At 41.8% G+C, this 7,206-nt stretch overlaps 1 non-coding gene across 1 annotated transcript; it reads left to right on the forward strand.

The window, feature by feature from the left end:
* Window positions 1-267: 267 nt before the first annotated feature.
* On the forward strand, window positions 268-314 carry LOC131274700 (small nucleolar RNA SNORA66). The gene has a single exon (XR_009181988.1). It is a non-coding gene; the product is annotated as a small nucleolar RNA SNORA66 (small nucleolar RNA).
* The last annotated feature ends 6,892 nt before the right edge of the window (window positions 315-7,206 follow it).

The raw sequence follows: 7,206 nt of genomic DNA on the forward strand, positions 1-7,206 counted from the left end.
CTATTTTGTCTCAAAAAGCAAGAAGGTGATAAACAGATTCCCAAATTCTGAAATATGAAGCAATTCTAATGAAAAAAGATGATTAATACTGATAATTGATGATAATCTGAACGCAGCCTCTTTCCTTTGGAAAGGATCCAAGCAGGTAGAAATCCTCAACATGACTGGGTAAGCTTAATTGAATACCAAACCTGAGACTGGCCCAACCTAGAGGACCTTCTCTTACATTCAGAGGAAAATTGTTCATAGATGGGTCTTCTGTGCAAACTTGATCACTAGCTCTGCATGAAGTTGCAGAAGCAAGGGGAACCATGACCCGTGTGGAGCTGGCCTGTGCACAGTGCTGATGCGTGCAAGGAGTGCCGTGCTACACAGGGGTGTCCCCCGCGTAGGGCAGCCCCATGCGCAAGGAGTGCACCCATAAGGAGAGCCGCCCAGTGCAAAGGAGGGAGCAGCCTGCTGAGAAATGGCGCCGCCCACACTTCCTGTGCCACTGATGACAACAGAAGCAGACAAAGAAACAGACAGAGAAACAAGACGCAGCAAAAAGATACAGAAAACAGACAACCGGGGGAGGGGAGGGGAATTAAATAAATAAATAAATAAATCTTCAACAACAAAAAAAAATTGATGGGTCTTCTAGGGTCCTGGAAGGAAAAAGGCACAATGGCTATGCTGTTGTTGTTATTTTAAAGATTTATTTATTTATTTATTTATTTATCTCCCCTTCCCCTTCCAACCCTCCCCCCATTGTCTGCTCTCTGTGTCCATTTGCTGCGTTTGTGCTCTTCTTTGTCCACTTCTGTTGTCAGTGGCACAGGAATCTGTGTTTCTTTTTGTTGTGTCATCTTGTGTCAGCTGTCTGTGTGGGCAGTGCCATTCTTAGGCAGGCTGCACTTTTCTTTCATGCTGGGTGGCTCTCCTTATGGGGCATACTCCTTGTGCATGGAGCTCCCCACACGGGGGACACCCCTGCGTGGCAGGGCACTCCTTGTGTGCATGAGCACTGTGCATGGGCCAGCTCCACATGGGTCAAGGAGGCCCAGGGTTTGAACTGTGGACCTCCCATGTGGTAGATGGATGCCCTAACCACTGGGCCAAATCCGCTTCCCTATGCTGTTGTTGATGGGCTAACTTGTGGGTGAAAGAAGCTGGTCAACTGTCCAAAGATTGGTCAGCTCAAACTTGTGAGCTGTATGCATTAAATCAAGTCCTTAAATTATTACAGGAAAAGATGGTACAGTCTACACAGATTCTAAATATGCTTTTGGCATGGTCCACAGCTTTGGGCAAATTTGGGAAGAAAGGGGATTGATCAATAGCAGAGGAAAGGAATTATTCCATGAGGAACTGGTAAAAAACAAGTGTTAACCAGCCTGCTCTTACCAAGAGAAATATCTGTGGTACATATAAATGGGCATGAAGCCAATGGAAACAGTTTGGCTAATAAAAAGGTCAAAGAGTCTTCCCTCTGTTCCCCTCTGGATCTGATGGTCCTGATACCCTCCATTCCCAAAGGCATTGGAATCTTTGTATTCTCTGAAAAGTAAGTAAAAGAACTAGAAAAATTGGGGGTACCTCCTCCCAAATGACTGGCAGATGTTGAATAAGCAAATAATGAGGGAAGTACTAGTAGTTTTGCACAAAGAGAGTCATTGGGGAGTGCAGGTCATGTGTGACCTGGTCCTCAAGCATTTTGGATGTGTGGGCCATTATACTATAGCCAAACAAATAAGTGAATGGTCCATAATCTGTTAGAGAGTTAATAAAAATGTTTTAAGAAAGCAGGTGCCAAGGGGAAGGAGCCCAGCCTCAGACCATTCCAGAGCATTCAGGTTTATTATACTGAAATGCCCCCTATAGGTCGACTAAAGTATGTTCTGGTTATTGTGGATCACCTGACAGTGTGGGTAGATGCATACACTCTTCCTTCAGCTACAGCATCAGGGACTTCAAAAATTATCCTTGAAGAAATCATTCCCCACTATGGGTTAATAGTAAATATAGATTAAGATAATGGTAGTCACTGTACATCCAGAGTGTTGCAAAATACTATGCAGGGTCTAGGTGTCACATGGAACTTCCATACACTCTGGCATCAGCCATCCTCAGGAAAAGTGGAAAGAATGAACCAAACCTTATAAATTTTTCTCTAAGTTGGTTTTAGAAACCAAATTACCATGGATTAAATGTTTACCTATAGCTCTGTTAAGAATCCAAACTGCCCTAGGAGGGAACTGGAAATTTCCAGTTATGAAATGCTTTTTGGTCTGCCCTTCCCTTGGAAGCCAAGAGAACACCCCTATTTGAGTCAAAGGATCTCTTTCTTCAAAATTATATACTGGCCTTGTCTTCTTCTTTGTCATTCCTCAGACATTGGGGTTTACTGGCTCAGACTCTGCCTCTTGAATTTGCAGCCCACCAATGCCAACCTGGCAGCTGGGCCCTAATCAGGTTGTGGAAAGAATCCAAACTCCAATCGACCTGGGATGAACCTTATCAAGTCTTGCTGACAACTGAAATAGCAGTCCAAACAGCAGTAAAAGGCTGGACTAACTACACTTGAGTAAAAGGACCAGTACCTGACCAGATGATAAGTATCCAACAACTTCATCTGTGTCTTGGAAAATAAATTCAACCCCAGATCCCTTAAAGATCACACTGAAAAGGCAATAACTGGGGGAGGGAGTTGAGCTGTGTATCATCCTATTCAGCAATGGCCCTAGTTCTATCAGAATACCAAGGAAGAAATTCAGACTTTAAGTTAAGATAAAAATAAACTTACTAGCCATGATGTTTCAAACCCCAGAAACAACCAGGCCCACTAAATTAGTTATAAATGTGACTGAAGGTCTGGAGCCCCAGAACATGCAGTTTGACACCTGCCAAGTAATAGACTGTGGGAATTTAGAGTACCAGTGAAGGCTGAGTGGGGAAAATAAATGCCTATGCCCAAAGCTATTGAAGAATGGTTACAGTTAAGCCCCCCTTGCCCTTCCTGGGAAGATGTATGGTGTTCTACCCAGTATAAGGGATGGGCCATGAATATGGGATGGGTCTCACCAAGTTTGAGGCCATTAAAGTGTAAGATAACCTTTTATAAAGGTAATACCCTGCCAGACTGCAAAAGTCTTCAGTGTAATCCAATAGCAATAATTATTAAGAAGGCAGACAAATTAGAAACTGGGAGCAGCACCAGGGACCAAGTAGTCAATAGTGTATATGGAATGGGAGCAAATGTTACAGATAAAGATCCTCTGGGAAGGTTCTGTATCTGAGTCCTTCCTCCCCATGTAGATAGGACTTCAACAAAGCCCTCTCTAGCAACCCTTCAAAACCACAGAAAAGCCAACCAAAAGCCAGTTCCCCAATTCAAAATGATCCCAAAGCAGTCAGGATACTTAAGGCAGAAGATTTAAAGCAAACCATGAAAATGAAATAGAGACAGGATATGGGAACACAAATGTCTCAGTAGAATGGATCAAATATATAGTCCAGAGTCTGAACAGAAGAAAGTGTTAGGCTTGTGCAACAAGCCAAGCCACAGCTCATATTGTACCCTTTCTGCTAGGTGTGGAAAACATGAAAGGGAATTTAAGAGCATGATACTCATCTTCCAGAATGCTACTCCTGGTGGAAATTGTAGTACGGTGTCCTTTCTCTTCCGATCTGTCAAAAACAGAAACATCAAGGCCATACCACCTCCCACCTAGCCCCAGGGAATCAATGTGCTAGTCTCTCTAAACAGGAAGGATTCTGGGACCTTGGAACCATGGCCTCATGTACACAAGTGTGGAATGTGAGCAGTGATGGTACGATAATTTCTCCAGTTTGGACATACCTTGAGCAGACCTGTGGTGGCACTGAGGAAAGAGTGTTCTCTGACCAATACTACATCAGATGTAGGGTGGAACCTGTGCTCTGGTCCAATTGGCTATCTCATTCACCTTGGTATTTGAAAAAGAACCAAAAATAACATCCCAGGGAGGGAGAGAAAAGAGAAGTCTACTTGGTTCTTTTGATGAGTGGATCTATATAGATAATATAGGAGTTCCCCAAGGAGTCCCAGATGAATTTAAGGCTAGAAATCAGGGAGCAGTTGGGTTTGAGTCTTTCTTGTTCCCATGAGTCACCATAAATAAAAATGTAGATTAGATTAATTACATTTATTATAATCAACAGAGATTTATTAATTACACCAGCAATGCAGTTAAGGGAATTGCAGAACAATTCAATGCTACTAGCAGAATGGCATGGGAAAATAGAATGGCCTTAGATATGATGCTAGCTGAGAAAGGGGGAGTCTGTGTTATAATTGGAGGTAGTTGCTGTACATTTATCCCAATAACACTGCCTGTGATGGAATTATCACTAAAGCTTTATAAGGCCTAACAACCCTATCAGAGAAATTAGCAGAAAATTCTGGCATTAGCAATGCACTCACAGGATAGCTTGAAAATTGGTTTTGAAAATGGAAAGGGGTTGCACTGTCCATCTTAACTTCCCTCATTATCTCAGTTGGGGTGCTTAACCACAGTGGGAGGTTGTATCATTCCGTGTGTCTGGGGGCTGGTTCAAAGACTCACTGAAATCACCCAAACCAAATAAATGCCCATACAGTATAAACAAAACTATCTGTACCCCTTTAAAGAAGGAGATCCCTATAATAAAGAGTGTGAGATAGCTCTTAAAAACTTGAAAAATGGAGATGAGAACTAAAGGAATTTAAAAGAGAGAGAGGTGATTGTAAGAAACAGATATTAGTTTGTGTTTTCACATAAAGGAAGAAAATATTAATGAATGTAACCTGGCAGCCTACTGACTCAATCTCCCATTCCAGGGTTAAGCTGGAACAAAGGAAAGCAGCTTAAGCCAATCCTATAGCCAGTAAAAAGGATGCACAAGAAAGAGCTAAGTCAATACCAATTCAGCACTAAATTCCATTCCTTATTTGGCAAAAGTAGCAGGTAAAAACTAAAATAGTTGGAACGTGATGGGGGAAGTGGTTAATCAAAAACTGGAAAAGTTGCATGGGAAAGACTTCTCAGATAGGCTGTAACCTCTGAAGTATTCAATCTATGGAGAAACAGAGGAAGTGCTTGTATGTTAGGCTTAGGGGTATAAATTGTGTCATTTTTCTTTGGGGTGCCAGCCACATTTTCTGGTTGTGCACCCCTTCTTGCAAGATTGAGAATAAATTCTTTTCTTCTCCACAATTAGATGAACCGTATTTTCTTCCAAAAGAAGATTTCTTTCTTACAACAAATGTATCACACTAATGAGGGATGTTAATGTGGGAACGTTGGGAGGGGAGAGGCATGGGGCACATGGGAGTTAGTTCTATTTTTTATGTATCATTTATGTATTTAAAGCTTATTTAAAAATTAAAAAGTTAATAAAAAATCAGTGGTGGATGGGTGACATCATCAACACAGCAACAAAAGCCATAACCTGTAAAACAGTCCACAGACTCTCAGAAGGGTGGTAGTGTCTGGTGAAGTATTCCAAAAATGCTGAATTGAAGAAAGAGAAAATATCAAGTAGGAAACCATTCAGGAGCTACCAGTCCTCTTTCCTTACCTCTCAGTGGGTCCTGTGCAAAAGCTTGAAAGTTCTTCAGAGGCAGCATGCAGCCTGGATCCTTCTCACTGGGAAAATAGATTTTAGAGGAACTCACAGCAATGAGTCAGACCCCACATATCCAGGCACAGTGACCCAGTGCTGAAAGCAAGCTGCTGAGGAGTGCTGAAAACAAAAGGGCCCCTCTTTGGGGGTGAGTAGGGAGTAAAACCCAGCAGAATGGCTGTGGCTGTGTGGTGCACTCACACACTCAATTCAGTTACTGATGGTGGAATTACCTAAATGCAGAATGGACTCTTCTGGATATCCCACTTTTCTGGAATGACCCTGTCTGTCTCTCAGAGGCAGGATAACCTAATAAGGAAGAAACATTTGGCAGAAAAGCCTCATAGTGAAAAATGGATGGGGAGGGCTGAAATTATTTGCTGTTAGACTGGAGAGTCCCAGAAATGAAAAGTATAAGGAAAATGAGGCACTGAGTGAGGAATAGAATTTAAACAAATCTTAGGAGCTAGGGACAAAATTCTGCACTAAAACAAAGCAGATGAAGATTCCTGGAGAGGAAAGAGAGGAAAGAACTTGGCTAGTTATGGCAGGTTGTTATGTTCCAGGCTCTGGGGAAAGGAGCACTTATATGAGCTAGAAACTAAGTTAAGCTACAGTTTGCTGATGTAGGGCTTTGCATAAGGACTCCATCTAGGGCCTAATTCATTCATTTAACAACTTCCCCCAATCTGATCTGGCTCTCAGCCTTTGAGAGTTGTGATAAAAATGTAAGGTGTTGAGGCCACTTTCATTTACTGCCTGAGATCTTGGAGTAGTACATGCAGATTGTTTTCATAATGGGCTCATGGGGGCACATGATGTCAGTTTTTCCATGATCATCATTTTTATGTCACCCTAGGCATAAAGAGTTCATTTGCAGGGTCACGAGTGGCTGGAGACACCCTGAACACCCTTGAGAGAAAACAGTACACCAGGGAGCCAGAGAGACTATCATGTATGCTATGAGTGATAAAAGGCCCAAATGCCAACACTATGGTATACTCTTAAGCCCAGGTCCCATGATTTGGCCCAACTGAAATCAAAGTGATAAAATCAGGGCCTTGAGGAAAGCCTTACTTGTTTAATCTAAATAGTTTATTTAATTATTTCATGCCATTTTGTCTCAATTTCCCCATAAGTATGTATGTAGGTACAACTGGTGATGTTGGCAATTGCAAAAATGCCTCCCTGTCCAATTAATAAGTAACAAGTTTAGATAATAAATCTAATGACTTGTTGTGCAGCTATAGGTCTAAAAGTAGATTCTGCAATTTCCCCTATTGTGATTGATAAATATCTAAACCTGTTTCATTTGTGTTAACCCAAGCCAAGGTAGCAGCAAGCTGCCAAAAGAGGCAAGCCCAGAATCATTAACTCTCTCGGTAAATCCTGTTTTGTCTGATACTGTAGATTGAGGGGAGTAGGCCACTGAGAAGTTTCAGATTTATTATAGATTTCTAAGGGACTGTGAGGAGACTAAGTGCATATTGCCCAGATATTTATCAGCTATTAAAGTATATTACTTTACTCTGAGGCAAATATCTGATAAAATTTCCACAATAAAAATATTGCCTGGCAGAA

The sequence above is a fragment of the Dasypus novemcinctus genome, chromosome 19 (assembly GCF_030445035.2).
Source record: "Dasypus novemcinctus isolate mDasNov1 chromosome 19, mDasNov1.1.hap2, whole genome shotgun sequence".
In the NCBI taxonomy this organism is placed as follows: domain Eukaryota; kingdom Metazoa; phylum Chordata; class Mammalia; order Cingulata; family Dasypodidae; genus Dasypus; species Dasypus novemcinctus.